The sequence below is a fragment of the Aquarana catesbeiana genome, linkage group LG03, assembly GCF_042186555.1.
Source record: "Aquarana catesbeiana isolate 2022-GZ linkage group LG03, ASM4218655v1, whole genome shotgun sequence".
In the NCBI taxonomy this organism is placed as follows: domain Eukaryota; kingdom Metazoa; phylum Chordata; class Amphibia; order Anura; family Ranidae; genus Aquarana; species Aquarana catesbeiana.
In genome coordinates, this window is record NC_133326.1 from 466,065,660 (window position 1) to 466,082,317 (window position 16,658).

Here is a 16,658-nt window from a genome sequence, read left to right on the forward strand (position 1 = left end):
GAAACCAGGTGCTTGTGTAGGCTCATTGAAGTATTTCCAGCTACTGTACTGTGTACCCTGCACAGTCCCACCTACAGTATAGCAACCTGCAGCCAGGTGCTTGTGTAGGCTCATTGAAGTATTTCCAGCTACTGTACTGTGTACCCTGCACAGTCTCACCTAAAGTAAAGCTACCTGCAGCCAGGTGCTTGTGTAGGCTCATTGAAGTATTTCCAGTTACTGTGTTGTGTACCCCGCACAGTCTCACCTACAGTAAAGCTACCTGCAGCCAGGTGCTTGTGTAGGCTCATTGAAGTATTTCCAGCTACTGTACTGTGTACCCGCACAGTCTCACCTACAATAAAGCTACCTGCAGCCAGGTGCTTGTGTAGGCTCATTGAAGTATTTTCAGTTACTGCACTGTGTACCCTGCACAGTCTCACCTACAGTATAGCTACCTGCAGCCATGCTTGTGTAGGCTCATTGAAGTATTTCCAGCTACTGTACTGTGTACCCTGCACAGTCTCACCTACAGTATAGCAACCTGCAGCCAGGTGCTTGTGTAGGCTCATTGAAGTATTTCCAGCTACTTTACTGTGTACCCTGCGCAGTCTCACCTACAGTATAGCAACCTGCAGCCAGGTACTTGTGTAGGCTCATTGAAGTATTTCCAGCTACTGTACTGTGTACCCTGCACAGTCTCACCTACAGTATAGCAACCTCCAGCCAGGTGCTTGTGTAGGCTCATTGAAGTATTTCCAGCTACTGTACTGTGTACCCTGCACAGTCTCACCTACAGTATAGCAACCTGCAGCCAGGTGCTTGTGTAGGCTCATTGAAGTATTTCCAGTGACTGTATTCTGTACCCTGCACAGTCTCACCTACAGTATAGCAACCTGCAGCCAGGTGCTTGTGTAGGCTCATTGAAGTATTTCCAGCTACTGTACTGTGTACCCTGCACAGTCTCACCTAAAGTAAAGCTACCTGCAGCCAGGTGCTTGTGTAGGCTCATTGAAGTATTTCCAGTTACTGTATTGTGTACCCCGCACAGTCTCACCTACAGTAAAGCTACCTGCAGCCAGGTGCTTGTGTAGGCTCATTGAAGTATTTCCAGCTACTGTACTGTGTACCCTGCACAGTCTCAAATACAGTATAGCAACCTGCAGCCAGGTGCTTGTGTAGGCTCATTGAAGTATTTCCAGCTACTGTACTGTGTACCTTGCACAGTCTCACCTACGGTATAGCAACCTGAAGCCAGGTGCTTGTGTAGGCTCATTGAAGTATTTCCAGCTACTGTACTGTGTACCCTGCACAGTCCCACCTACAGTATAGCAACCTGCAGCCAGGTGCTTGTGTAGGCTCAGTGAAGTATTTCCAGCTACTGTACTGTGTACCCTGCACAGTCTCACCTAAAGTAAAGCTACCTGCAGCCAGGTGCTTGTGTAGGCTCATTGAAGTATTTCCAGTTACTGTATTGTGTACCCTGCACAGTCTCAACTACAGTAAAGCTACCTGCAGCCAGGTGCTTGTGTAGGCTCATTGAAGTATTTCCAGCTACTGTACTGTGTACCCCGCACAGTCTCACCTACAATAAAGCTACCTGCAGCCAGGTGCTTGTGTAGGCTCATTGAAGTATTTCCAGTTACTGCACTGTGTACCCTGCACAGTCTCACCTACAGTATAGCTACCTGCAGCCAGGTGCTTGTGTAGGCTCATTGAAGTATTTCCAGCTACTGTACTGTGTACCCTGCACAGTCTCACCTACAGTATAGCAACCTGCAGCCAGGTGCTTTTGTAGGCTCATCGAAGTTTTTCCAGCTACTGTACTGTGTACCCTGCGCAGTCTCACCTACAGTATAGCAACCTGCAGCCAGGTACTTGTGTAGGCTCATTGAAGTATTTCCAGCTACTGTACTGTGTACCCTGCACAGTCTCACCTACAGTATAGCAACCTGCATCCAGGTGCTTGTGTAGGCTCATTGAAGTATTTCCAGCTACTGTACTGTGTACCCTGCACAGTCTCACCTACAGTATAGTAACCTGCAGCCAGGTGCTTGTGTAGGCTCATTGAAGTATTTCCAGCTACTGTACTGTGTACCCTGCACAGTCTCACCTAAAGTAAAGCTACCTGCAGCCAGGTGCTTGTGTAGGCTCATTGATGTATTTCCAGTTACTGTATTGTGTACCCTGCACAGTCTCACCTACAGTAAAGCTACCTGAAGCCAGGTGCTTGTGTAGGCTCATTGAAGTATTTCCAGCTACTGTACTGTGTACCCCACACAGTCTCACCTACAATAAAGCAACCTGCAGCCAGGTGCTTATGTAGGCTCATTGAAGTATTTCCAGTTACTGCACTGTGTACCCTGCACAGTCTCACCTACAGTATAGCTACCTGCAGCCAGGTGCTTGTGTAGGCTCATTGAAGTATTTCCAGCTACTGTACTGTGTACCCTGCACAGTCTCACCTACAGTATAGCAACCTGCAGCCAGGTGCTTGTGTAGGCTCATTGAAGTATTTCTAGCTACTGTACTGTGTACCCTGCACAGTCTCACCTACAGTATAGCAACCTGCAGCCAGGTGCTTGTGTAGGCTCATTGAAGTATTTCCAGCTACTGTAATGTGTACCCTGCACAGTCTCACCTACAGTATAGCAACCTGCAGCCAGGTGCTTGTGTAGGCTCATTGAAGTATTTCCAGCTACTGTACTGTGTACCCTGCACAGTCTCCCCTACAGTATAGCAACCTGCAACCAGGTGCTTGTGTAGGCTCATTGAAGTATTTCCAGCTACTGTACTGTGTACCCTGCACAGTCTCCCCTACAGTATAGCAACCTGCAGCCAGGTGCTTGTGTAGGCTCATTGAAGTATTTCCAGCTACTGTACTGTGTACCCTGCACAGTCTCACCTACAGTATAGCAACCTGCAGCCAGGTGCTTGTGTAGGCTCATTTAAGTATTTCCAGCTACTGTACTGTGTACCCTGCACAGTCTCACCTACAGTATAGCAACCTGCAGCCAGGTGCTTGTGTAGGCTCATTGAAGTATTTCCAGCTACTGTACTATGTACCCTGCACAGTCTCACCTACAGTAAAGCTACCTGCAGCAAGGTGCTTGTGTAGGCTCTTGACGTATTTCCAGTTACTGTACTGTGTACCCTGTACAGTTGCACCTACAGTATAGCTACCTGAAGAAAAGTGCAGGTGTTATCATACTAATAATACTAAAGGCAGGCAGTTGATTCTGCTAGCTGCAGTATAATCGGTATATATATATATATATATATATATATATATATATATATATATCCCAGTTTTGTGCAGATCATTGCAGGCCAATAGTATGTCTGGAAGGCCAACAAGGAGAGGCAGACAGTCACAAGCCAATAAAAGAGGGCAAGCAGGCTCTGTGTCTAGAGGCAACAGTGCTGGTCGTGGACATGGTGCATCCCAATCAGCATGTGGCCATGGGACACGCTTGGCCTTTTTTCGGCAGCTGGCGTGTTGAGCCGCAACATGCGGAAGACTTGGTCGAGTGGATGACCAAGCCGTCCTCATCCTCCTCACCCAGGCTCAGGGTACTTTGTCTGGCAAAGCAGCTGCCAATGCGGCCTCTTCCCTCGGCTTAATGGCATCAGTGACTCCTTCCCTAGCTCCACCATGTCCTCCTGAGGAGTCCCTCGAACTGTTTGACCACAGTGTTGGGTGCATGCTCCAGGAGAATGCCCAGCGTTTAGAAGGCTCTGATGATGATACTGAGCTAGATGAAGGCAGTAACGTGAGCACGGACAGAGGGGGTGCCCAAGAAGGACAGCAATCTGGCAGTCATGCTCCCCCTGCTGCAGCATACTGCCAGGTTTGCTCCAGTGATGAGGAGGGAGGGGATGATGAGGTCACTGACTCAACGTGGGTGCCTGATAGGAGAGAGGAGGAGGAGGAGGCACATCACCAACGAGGCAGGATGCCCTCCAGGGGCCAGCCTAAGGGCAGCACACTGACTGCATCACACCGCAGAGTTCCGCATGTGCAGGGTGCTGCTGTCTCTGCACGTTATTCCAAAAGTTCTGTGGTGTGGGGCTTTTTTGAGACGAGTGCATCAGATCGCACTGCTGCTATTTGCAACATATGTCTCAAGCGTATCTCGCGTGGCCAAAACATCTCCTGCTTGGGCACCATATGCTTGACCAGACATATGTTGACCTGCCATGCAGTTCATTGGCAAGCGTACCTAAAAAACCCACACCAAAGAACAAAGAGGACCTCTCCTTGCTCCTCATCAGCTGGGATCTCCAACCCCACTATACCTTCAGTCCTCTCTGAGACCTGCACTGAAAGGAATGAAGGTGTAGAGTTAGGTGTGTCACAGCCAAGTACTTGCGGGCAATCTGCTATCGGTACACCGATGTCAGATTGTACCAGGCAAATTTCCCTGCCCCAGCTGCTGCACCGCAGAAAGAAGTTCACTCCCAGCCATCCACATGCCCAGCGGTTGAATGCTAGCTTGGCAAAATTGCTAGCACTTCAACTGCTACCTTTTCAGTTGGTAGACTCTGCCCCCTTCCATGAGTTTGTGGAATGTGCGGTTCCTCAGTGGCAGGTTCCCAAATGCCACTTTTTCTCACGGAAGGCGATTCTGGCTCTCTACTGGCATGTGGAAGGCAATGTCTTGGCCTCGCTGGACAGGGCAGTCAGCGGTAAGGTGCATATTACCGCTAACTCATGGTCCAGCAGGCATGGACAGGGACATTACCTAAGTTTCACGGCGCATTGGGTGACTCTGCTGGCAGCTGGGAAGGATGGACAAGGTGCAGTAGTGTTGGAGGTTGTTCTGCCACCACGCCTCCAAAATGCCACTTCTGGTGATTCTGACACACCTCTCTCCTCCACCCCCTCCTCTTCTTCTTTATCCATGGCCTCTTCCTGTGCTTTGTCCTCGGAACCAGCGGTGCTTCGATAATGAGTCGAAGGAGTTTGGATGGCCGCACTGCCGTGAAAAAAAGCACCTGTATTCCATAAAATGTTGCAAGTCACATAAAAGTGGATACAGAGGACAAGAAGCAGCTAACGCGTTTCACATCAATGGATGCTTACTCATAGCTTATCCATTGATGTGAAACGCGTTAGCTGCTTCTTGTCCTCTGTATCCACTTTTATGTGACTTGCAACATTTTATGGAATAAAGGTGCTTTTTTTCACGGCGGTGCGGCCATCCAGACTCCTTCGACTCATTATCTATTCATCGTGCAGAGCCGGCACCTGTGTGGCTGTGGGAGTATCACCTTTCAGACTGGTTCAGTGTTTGGTATCCTGTGAGCGGTATTTTGTTGATTTTTATGTTCAAAAACCAGCGGTGCTTCGTAGGCGTTCAAGGGGCTACACAAGTACACAGGTTAAAAGATGCCATGCGGTGCTTGAGCTGGTGTGCTTGGGGGACAGGAGCCACACTGGGGCAGAGGTTCTGTCAGCTCTGCAGAGGCAGGTTCAGAGGTGGTTGACGCCACGCCAACTTAAAGCAGGAATGGTGGTTTGCGACAATGGCACCAACCTCCTCTCCGCCCTCTGACAGGGACAAATGACCCATGTGCCCTGTTTGGCTCACGTCCTTTTTTTTTTAATTCCTTACTTCTTTATTATAAATATTTCAACATTATAAACTAGAATATATTATTGGATATAGTACTTATCACTTATACAGTTTGTACATAAATTCCTTATTTCGAATACCATACATATGATCTATCCACAGCAAATTCTGAAATTTTTCTATCTTTTTCTTACATATATTCTCCAATCAACATAACAAGTATTTAACCACAAATAATAACAACATACAACAAAACAACACACACAAAAAACAACAAACAAAAAAAAATTCCCCAGCACAAGCAACTCGGATGACTGTTCCATTTCCTGCCCACTATAGTATTCTATGCATCTGTACCTATGTGAAAAGTTACCTCTGCTGGTTGCTTAAGTCAGTAGACTCTTCTCTCCCCGCTGATTTTGCCCTCTACCTCCATTTTCTGTCTGGTACCAAATTCTCTATCCATAATTATACTTGCCCACCCTACTAAAGATCCGCAAAAGCTGGTGAGGATGGGGCTAACCGTGGAACCGAGATCCATGGCTTCCACAGTTTGTACAGGTAATCGGGTATGTCTCTGTTACAATAGATCTGTTGTTCCTTCAGAATATTGTCGTTTACATGAAGGCGCCATTCCTCAAAGGAAGGTGCACTTGGAGATATCCACCTTAGGGCAATTAGCTTTCGTGCCAAAAACAGTAGTCTGCTAACTGGTATCAAAATCTCATGGGGCATAAGTTCTTCATCAAGGTAGCCCAGCAGGCACGTTTTAGGGTCTTTATGGATATATGTATTAAATGCATCATTAATGGTATTCACCACCTCTCGCCAATATTTAGCCAGTTTAGCACAATTTCACAACATATGTCGTAAATCAGCAGGTGATTTTTGGCACCGTGGACAGTCCGGGGAATCACGCCTGCCCCCCATTAAATAGTTTGACCGGTGTTCTATATACCCTGTAAATTATAAATAATTGGGTCAGACATTGTGCTGGTGATAATGAGACTAGGGGTACCCTTTCTAATATTATTTGCCAAGTTTCATCCGAAATATCCCCTATATCTAGCTCCCACCCTCTTCTGCCCGGGCTAGCACCCTCATCTCGATATGATCTCATAAGTTGACCATATAGAGATGAGATCAAGCCTTTTTTTTCTGTCATCCGTGCTAATAAAGTTATAAGTGGCATTGGTTTATCACTTTCTTTTCCCCTTTAAACTGAGATTGGACCGCATGTCGTAGTTGTAAGTATTTCAAAAAATTATGATGAGGTAAGTGAAAAGATGCTTGCAGATCCTGAAAGGAGCGTAGAATATTGTGTGAGTACAACTGTGTTATATATTTGAGGCCCTTAAAGCGCCAGCTTTCATATCCCTTCAGTTTACCTAGTTCTTTATATTGCCTATTCCCCCAGAGTGGTGAATACTCCGAAGCACCTGCATATTTCATTATGCTCCTCATTTCCTTCCAAACTCTATTCATGAGTATCATTGTTGGGCTCTTACAGGTATAAGCAAAGACCCCAGATTCCAGCTGGGCCAAGAAGTTATAGTGAGAACTGTTACTTAGCAGTAGGGCCTGAATAGAGTCCAACCAGTTCGCAACTCCCCAGCCAGCAAAATGCTGAAGCTGGGCAGCTATGAAGTAAAGTCCAGGGTGGGGTATCGTCAATCCGCCCCCATCCCTTTCTCTCTGGAGAATTGATAACCTAATCCTGGGATTTTTTCCTTTCCATAATAACCTTCGAAAAATTGATTCAATCTTTTTGAACCATTTGAGAGGTATCCATATCGGTGAGTTATGAAAAATATATAATAATTGAGGGGCCCAGATCATTTTTATAAGGTTTGCTTGACCCACCACCGATAATGGTAACTTAGTCCATGCCATACTCTTATGCTCTTATAATTTAGTAAGAATAGGAGATAAATTATCTGTCAAATAATTTTCTACCTTGGAATGTATCATTATTCCCAAGTATTTAAATGAAGAAACAATTTTAACCTGAAGAGCCTCTCTTAGCTTGGACAAGCTAGGGTTGTCTAAAGGGAGCAAAACAGATTTATCCCAGTTAATGATATATCCCGAAAGCAGGCCAAAATTTTGTATAAGTGCCAATAAAGATCTTAAAGATTTATCCGTATCCCCGAGAAAGAGCAGAGCGTCATCTGCATATAGAGAGATTTTTTCGTTCCTCTAATAAATCCGCAGATTGATTCTGATTGTCGGATGGCTTCAGCCAGGGGTTCGATGGCCATTGCAAATAGCAGAGGAGACAAGGGACATCCCTGTCTTGTTCCTCTGTATAATGAAAAAGATTCAGATACCATACCATTTATTTGCATACAGGCCCTTGGGGTAGAACACAGCATTTTAATCCACCGTATAAATCTTTCCCTGAGGCCAAACGCACCCATCACTTCCCACAGGTATGTCCACTCAGTGCTGTCGAAAGCTTTCGCAGCATCGAGTGACAAAATCGCTCTGCTCCCAGGGTTATCAGATGGTAATTGCATGTTTAAATATAGCCTTCTCAAGTTGGTTGCTGCAGATCTTGTAGGGATAAAGCCACACTGGTCTTGGTGAATCAATTTCTGAATATGTCTATTTAGTCTTGTGGCAAGGACCCTGGCTAGAATCTTAGCGTCCGAGTTTAACAATGATATCGGGCGGTAAGATTCCCAGGGCCAAAGGGTCCTTTCCAGTTTTTGGCAATACAATGATACAAGCGTCCTTCATAGAATCTGGAAGCTTGAATGATTCCAAGGCATGATTGAGAACCTTCAGTAGTTCTGGAAGCAACACCTCTCCATAATGTTTATATACTTCTGAAGGTAGGCCGTCAATATCCGACACCTTATCATTTGGGCTTTTGATACTGCCCTGACCAGTTCCTCTAAGGTCAGGAGGGCATCAATTTCCTCTTTAGAATTTACCGATAAGGAGGGGAGTTTTAGTGGGTCTAGGAATTCCTTAATTCTTATCTTGGAGTGTTTAGTTTTATTTTGATATAGGTTACTATAGAAAGAGACAAAAGATCCCAGGATTACATTCTGATCTTGAGAAATATCTCCCCCTGTTGTACGAATGGCTGAGATAAATTTGGTGTTTCCCTGGGACTTCGCAATTACAGATAACATTCTGCCCGTTTTTTCACCCTCCTCAAAACTACGACATCTGGACAAAAAGTCAGTCCGCACGGCCTTGTTCATAGAAACCGGTCTGTATAAAGATTGTGCATCCTTCCAAGCCCCACGGTTGGTAATAGTGGAGTCCCGAATATACTGAGCTTCTTTCTGCTTCACCTCAGCTGCTAGCAGGGATTCTTGTTCCCGGCTAGTTTTTTTATAAACACTTATGGTTTTAAGCAGGAGTCCCCTCAAAAAGGCCTTCATGGTATCCCATACCACTTGTGGGGAAGCCGAGTTATCATTAATATGAAAAAATTCTGTTAGAGCCTGGTTCGTTGAATCTGCCTGATGTTGAAATTTATACCAGAAAGAGGGGACCCGCCTGTTAGTCCTAGTTTTAGGCTTTATTTTGTCTAAAGTTACTACTATAGGTGAATGGTCTGATAACCCTCTAGTTAAATATTGAATATTAGAGACCCAAGGAAGAACTCAGTCTGTACCCAGGAACATATCTAATCTTGATAAGGTCTGATAGGTACTGGAGCAACAGGAATATTCCTTAGAAAACTAATTTCTTAGACGCCATATATCTTGTAGTCCCAACTCCCGGATATATCTATAAAAGGTAGTATCTACATTAGGGCCTGCTGGATATCTATCCAAACTAAAGTTACATACAATATTGAAGTCCCCCATAATCAGCACTAGGGATTATCTGCAATTAGCGAGCCTATACGTCGCTTTACTTCGCAATTATATGGGGGTGGGATATATATTCACCCCAAAATACATTGCATAGAAAATAATGTACATACCCTGTTTCCCCGAAAATAAGACCTAGCGTGATTGTCAGTGATGGCTTCAATATAAGCCCTACCCCCAAAATAAGCCCTAGTTAAAGTCCTTGTAGGTCTTATTTTCAGGGTAGGGCTTATTTTTGGGGAAACAGGGCAGGGCTTATTTGGGGGGTAGGGATTATATTGCAGCCATCACTGACAATCACACTAGGTCTTATTTTCGGGGAAACAGGGTACCAGCAAAATAAATCTGCCCTGTGGGTCCACCACTGCTTGCCTGCAGGAAAACTGAGCTTTTGAGGAAATGAATATACTTGTTCTTCTTGCATAAGCTGAATATACTGAGTGATAGTAAATAGGATATTTTTTATTCTGTATTAACCACTTGACAACTGGGCACTTAAACCCCCTTCCTAACCAGACCAATTTTCAGCTTTTGGTGCTCTCACATTTTGAATGACAATTACTCCGTCATGCAACACTGTATCTATATGAAATTTTTGTCCTTTTTTTCATACAAATGGAGCTTTCTTTTGGTGGTATTTAATCACCGCTGGGTTCTTTATTTTTTGCGCCGTAAAAGAAAAAAGACCGAAAAATCTGTAAAAAAATACATTTTTCTTCATTTCTGTTATAATATTTTGCAAATTAGTAATTTTTCTTCATATATTTTGGCCAAAATTTATACCGCTACATATCTTTGGTAAAATTAACCCAAATCGGTGGATATTATTTGGTCTTTGTGAAAGTTATAGAGTCCAAAAGCTATGGTGCGAATATCTGAAAATTGATCACACCTGAATTACTGACGGCCTATCTAATTTCTTGAGACCCTAACATTCCAGAAAAGTACAAATACCCCCCAAATGACCCCTTTTTGGAAAGAAGACATTCCAAGGTATTTAGAAAGATGCATGGTGAGTTTTTTGAAGTTGTCATTTTTTCCCACAATTCTTTGCAAAATCAAGGTTTTTTTTTACTTTTTTTTTTTCCCACAAAATTGTCATATTAGCAGGTTATTTCTCACACACCGCATATGCATACCACAAATTATACCCCAAAACACATTCTGCTATTACTCCCGAGTACGGCGATACCACATGTGTGAGACTTTTACACAGCGTGGCCACATACAGAGGCCCAACATGCAGGGGAGCACCTTCAGGCGTTCTGGAGCACCCAGGCCAATTCTGACATTTCTCTCCTACATGTAAAAATCATCATTTATTAGCTAGAAAATTACATAGAACCCCAAAACATTATATATGTTTTTTTAGCAAAGACCCTAGAGAATACAATGGCGGTCATTGCAACTTTTTATCTCGCACGGTATTTGCGCAGCAATTTTTTAACGCGTTTTTTTTGGAAAAAAAAATGTTTTGTGCTTTACAAAAACCAAAACAGTAAAGTTAGCCTAATGTTTTTGCATAATGTGAAAGATGAAGTTATGCCGAGTAAATAGATACCCAACATGTCACCTTTCAAAATTGCACGCGCTTGTGGAATGGCGCCAAACTTTGCTACTCAAAAATCCCCATAGGCGACACTTTAAAATTTTTTACTGGTTACATGTTTTGAGTTACAGAGGAGGTCTAGGGCCAAAATTATTGCTCTCGCTCTACCGATCGCAGCAATACCTCACATGTGTGGTTTGAACACCGTTTTCATATGTGGGCGGGACTTACGTATGCGTTCGCTTCTGCATGCGAGCACACAGGGACAGGGGCGCTTTAAAAAATTTTTTTTTTTTATTGTTCATTTTACTTTATTTATTTTAGTTTGATGCTTTTTTCCAAAAAAAAAAAAAAATTTGACCACTTTTATTCCTATTACAAGGAATATAAACATCCTTGTAATAGGAATATGGCATGACAGGTCCTCTTTACAGTGAGATATGGGGTCAATAAGACCCCACATCCCACCTCTAGGCTGGGAAGCCTGAAATAAAAAAAAAAAAAAAACGATCCTGGCTTCGATCGTAGCGGTGAGTCGGTAGAAGCGCGGGAGGGGGGGACATCCCCTCTTGCCTCCCGTAAGAACGATCAAACAGTGGAACAGCTGCTATGATCATTCTCATGGTGTAGGGAATCGCCGGCTGAAAAAGCTGATATCTGAATGATGCTTGTAGCTGCAACCATCATTCAGATATCTCCGCACAAAGTCAAGGACGTTGTATGACGGCCGGCGGGCGGGAAGTGGTTAAAACGCTTTTTTTTTTTTTTTTTAACACAAAGTTGTCCATTTATACAATATTTCTACCACATAGCATGTACATACCAAAAATGACACCCCAAAATAGATTCTCCTGCTCCCCCTGAGTACGGCGATACCACATGTGTGAGACTTCCACAGCCTGGCCACATACAGAGGGCGAGTACAGCTGAGCATGGCTCAGCATGGCAGGGTATGGCGGGGTATTGAGGAGTATGGCGGGGTATGGTGGGGTATTGCGGAGTATAGCAGGGTATGGCGGGGTATTGCGGAGTATGGCGGGGTATGGCGGGGTATTGCAGAGTATGGCGGGGTATGGCGGGGTATGGCGGAATATGGTGGGGTATGGCGGAGTATGGCGGGGTATGGCGGAGTATGGCGGGGTATGGCGGAGTATGGCGGGGTATGGCGGAGTATGGCGGGGTATTGCGGAGTATGGCAGAGTATGGCAGAGTATGGCGGGGGCATGGCAGAGTATGGCGGGGGCATGGCAGAGTATTGTGGGGGCATTGCAGAGTATTGTGGGGGCATTGCAGAGTATTGCACAGCATCGCAGAGTATTGCACAGCATTGCAGAGTATTGTGGGGGCATTGCAGAGTATTGCACAGCATTGCAGAGTATTGTGGGGGTATTGCAGAGTATTGCACAGCATTGCAGAGTATTGTGGGGGCATTGCAGAGTATTGCACAGCATTGCAGAGTATTGTGGGGGCATTGCAGAGTATTGCACAGCATTGCAGAGTATTGTGGGGGTATTGCAGAGTATTGCACAGCATTGCAGAGTAATGTGGGGGTATTGCAGAGTATTGCACAGCATTGCAGAGTATTGCACAGCATTGCAGAGTATTGTGGGGGTATTGCAGAGTACTGCACAGCATTGCATAGTAGTAGGGATGGCTGAGCATGGATGGATGGATGGATGTCTCTGTGCAGCGCTGTGGGCACTACACATCCAGCCCACAGCGCTGCAGACATCCATCCATCCCCCTCTCCGCTCACAGTGTACCGATCGGTACACAGGAGGGGAGGAGAGGAACCAGCGTCATCAGATGACGCCGGTCTGTTTACATGTGATCGCGCCGTCATTTGACGGCGCGATCACATGGTAAATGGCCGCGATCAGCGGCCATTTACCGGGATCCGTGATGCGCCGGGTCCCCTGGACCCGGCGGTCACGGATGTGTTCGGGTGCGCGCCCCAGGGGGCGCGCGAGAGGGGAATTCTGGGAGGACGTCATAGTACGTCCTCCCAGAGTTATCCAACCGCCCTGCAGCCGTCATTCGGCTATGGGCCGGTTGGTAAGTGGTTAAGCTAACAGTATCCTTAGTTAGATGTGTTTCCTGCAGGCAAACAATCAGAGGACCACACCGGGCCAATTCTGCAAACATAGCATTTTTCTTAATAAGATTCTTAATCCCTCTAATATTCCATGACCATATCCCAATCTCAGCAGTCATTATTAGCCATGTTTAAATGACCTACTGCGCATCTTATCCAAGTATTCGCCATAGAATGATATAAACAAAAGAATAACTCATAACCAAGATCATTATTCCATCTTAATGATCTTACAGATGACAAAATAGGGAACAAGTCCTGACCAACCCACCATGCAGGTAATAGCTTTAGTGTACCATAATGTCGCAGGGTCACATAGAACAGTATCATATCATTTATTACCCAAAAAAAAATACAAAACAAAAAAAAAAACACGCGCATTCCAGACTTCTGGATGCAAAACACATTCCCGCAGGAAGATGGAAAAAAGAAAAAGGGGGAGAAGAACAAAAGTCCATCCAGGGTTGAGCCTGGGCATAAATCCCTGCAGTGCAGGATTTCTTTATTTGTAACTGTTGTTTTTGTATCCCGCTTATACACTTAGTAACCGTGCACAACAGAGAAACCCGCCTTTAGCTACTATTGTAAAAAAAAAAAAGAAGAAAAAGTTAGCGGAGGAGAAGAAAGAAAAAAAAGGGAAGAAATGGGGAGGGATAGGGAAGGAAAGGGGGGAGAAGGGGAAAAGAAATGAGAACTAAGAGGATGACAAAAAAAGGGCAAGAAATGGGACAAAAACAACACTTTTCCCATTCACATTTCCCAATCACAACCCTGTCGCATCCTAGTCGCTTCTTAAGGCTGGATTCACACCTATGCATTTTTAGTGCTTTTATGGAACATGTTCTGCAGTGCAAATCTGAAAAATGCAAAAAGCACTAAAAATGCATAGGTGTGAATCCAGCCTAAGGGAGTGTTCCCCCCCCCCCCCCCCCCCCCTCCAAACAATTCCATTTCCCTGCACATCACAAGAGCTAGTAGTGCTAATAATTGATGACATGTGCTGCTCATTCTTATCAAGCCAGGATACTGCCGCCCTAGAACTATCAAAAAAAAAAGTTTCTCCTCTAGCTGTAATCCTTAATTTAGCAGGGTAAAGCATGGCGTATTGAATTTGAATATCTCAAAGGCGTCTTTTAACATCTATAAATTGAGCTCTTTGCCTTTGAACCTCAGCAGAGTAGTCCGGAAAAAAGGAAATTTTTGAACCATTGACTTCAATGTTACCCTTGATACGGGCCAACGATAGAATTTTGTCTCTGTCCCTGTAGTGGAGCATTTTTAAGATGAGTTGCCTAGGGGGTTTACCTGGAGGAAGGGATCTAGCAGGAATACGGTGCGCTCTCTCCACCGCAAAGAAGGGAGTGAAATTTTGTTTGTCATACACTTCCAGCAACCACTTCTCTATGAACTCAGTTGGCTTCCCCCCTTCCAGGCGTTCAGGCATACCTAGGATTCGAACGTTATTTCTTCTGAGTCTATTCTCGAGGTCGTCTATGCGATTTACACAGCGATCAGATTGCAAACCCATTTCCTTAAAATCTCTCTGAATTCGACCCATTTCATCCTTCAAAGTGGCAACTCGCCCCTCCACAGCTGATGTTTGCTCATGCACTTTCTGCATTTCCTGGCGCATTACAGTCACATCCTCCCTAAGATGGTTAAACTGAGTGGATAGAGATGTCAGGGTATAATTACAGTTTTGTACTGCCAAGAACACATCCCTAATTGTCTGCTCTCTCATTAAATCAGCCTGGAGAGGCAGAGCAGCAGCACCAGAAGCATTTGGGTCTGTACTCCCCTTCTTTTCCCCTCCTGTCTCCACGGTCTGCTCTATTTGTATAGCCCCCTCCATCCCCGTCTCCTCACATGGCACAGAACTCACAGCATTAACAGACTTTCCAAGTCTCCTCATCTCCTCCAACACTTCTACTGCTTTATTGGCTGGGGCTTCAGTAAACATTTCAGACATGCTAGGAATGCTAGAAATGCTAGATGCTGTAGACATACCAGGTTTATTCGGTGTCTCGTTTAAGTCCCGAGCCAGGTTCCAGGCAAATCCTTCCAGCCTTGCTGCTGCCTCCCTTCCCTTGTCTTTTTTCCCAGTCTGGAGCTGGGGCTTAGTGACATTTTCCTGTGTGCTCCTCTCACCTGTCTCCCCAGCAGTTCTGTTTACTTCAGTTACCTTGAGACGCTTCCCCATCGCTCTCGTTACTGTATGGGACTGCAGGGTGCACTCTGGGAAATGTAATAGATCGCAGAAGGCAGAAAACACAAAGCCTTAGCTGCTCAAACAGCAGGGTATGGAAGAAACTTCTTAACGGCACAACGGCAAACAGTCAATCAGTTTGAAGTGGGGAAGCCTCCAGCAAAGCGAACTGCAAGAGAAGGAGAAAAAAAAAAAGTACCTGGTATTCTCCTCTCCTCCTAGCTAGTAATTAAGCTGGTCGTCGGCGGGAACTGTGTTAAACGTCCACCTCTCACATGCTCACACCAAGAATGCAACTCCGGCTCACATCCTTAACTTGGTGGTGCAGAGGTTCTTGGGCAGGTATCCGGGCTTACAGGATGTCCTGAGGCAGGCCAGGAAAGTCTGTGTGCATTTCCGCCGGTCATATAATGCCAGTGCTCGGCTGGCAGACCTCCAAAAGGAATTTAACCTGCCCAAGAACCGCCTAATCTGTGACATGCCCACCAGGTGGAACTTAACGTTGGCCATGCTGCAGCAGCTGCACATGCAGCAGAGGGCAATCAATGAGTACCTGTGCGACTCTGGCACCAGAACAGGGTCAGGGGAGCTTGTTTTTTTTTCCCCACGCCAGTGGGCCATGATCAGGGATGCATGCACTGTCCTGTCACCATTTGAGGGGGCCATGAGGATGGTGAGCAGTGACAGTGCATGCATCAGTGACATTGTCCCCCTTGTCCACCTGTTGGAGCACACGCTGTGTGGAAAAATGGACAGGGCACTTGAGGCAGAAGAGAGGCAGGAAGAGGAGGACTTCCTTAGCTTTCAAGGCCCCCTTTATCCAGACAGTGTTCCTACGTGCCCACCGATCACACAGGAAGAGGACGAGGAGGAGGAGGATTGTGTCAGCATGGAGGTGGAGCCTGGCACTCAGCATCAGCAGCAGTCTTTAAGGGATCATTTACAGTCCCAAGAAACCCATGGACTTGTACGTGGCTGGGAGGAGGTGGCTGTGGATCATGTCGTCCTTAGTGACCCAGAGGACTCTGGTCCAAATGTCTCAGCAAACCTACGCTGCATGGCCTCCCTGATCCTGCAAAGCCTGCGGAAGGATCCTTATATTCGTGGTATCAAGGAGAGGGATCAATACTGGCTGACAACCCTCCTTGATCCACGTTACAAGGGTAAGGTTGCGGACATTATCTTGCCGTCGCAGAGGGAGCAAAGGATGAAACATCTTCGGGAGGCCTTGCAGAAAGGGCTGTGCAACGCGTTCCCAGAGACTGGGAGGTTACAAACTCCTGTTCCTGGACAACATGTTGCTGAGGCTTCGGTCAGTCAAAGAAGAAGCGGTGGAGAAGGTGGCCATCTGACCAATGCGTTAAGACAATTTTTTAGTCCGCAGCTCCAAGGTATGATCGGTTCCAGCAACCAT